We start from the raw sequence: 540 nt of genomic DNA, 5'->3' as shown, positions 1-540 counted from the left end.
AGAACATGAGGAGGGAGGAGGTGGTCTGTCTGACTCCTTGTGCTTGTGTGAGGCTGCAGCATCTACATAGCAGAGGGGATCTGGCCTGTGTAAAACCAGATAGATGCCATGACCCTAAGGATTTCCCTCTGCCCAATGCAACCAGCAAACCTCAAGATGACAATTATAAGGCCTGATGTAACATCAACAACAACAACAACAATCTATCATTGGAATTGTATTTTTATTTTATTTTATTTTATTGTTAAAAAGTCTGTTTGCCTTTGCTCCTCAGCTAGACTATAGGCTCTTTGAGAGCAAGTATTTTTTGGTTTTGTGTGGTGCCTTTATTCAGTGCTATGTACATTAAAAGTTATAAATGCTGGTTATTGAGCACTATGTCCTGTATTTAGAGCCTTTAAAACTTTGTGAGGACTTGTTGTTGTTGTCATGTGCCGTCGAGTCGGCCCAGACTCATAGCGACCCCTCCTTGGGTTTCCGAGGCAGTATCACTACGGAAGTAGGATTGCCCAGCCTTCCTTCCGAGGAGTGGCTGGTGGG

This window comes from Orycteropus afer, unplaced genomic scaffold (genome assembly GCF_000298275.1).
Source record: "Orycteropus afer afer isolate SDZICR_OR568_19922 unplaced genomic scaffold, OryAfe1.0 scaffold02647, whole genome shotgun sequence".
In the NCBI taxonomy this organism is placed as follows: domain Eukaryota; kingdom Metazoa; phylum Chordata; class Mammalia; order Tubulidentata; family Orycteropodidae; genus Orycteropus; species Orycteropus afer.
The sequence above is the reverse complement of the archived record's forward strand: the minus strand, read 5'-3'. Positions refer to the sequence as shown.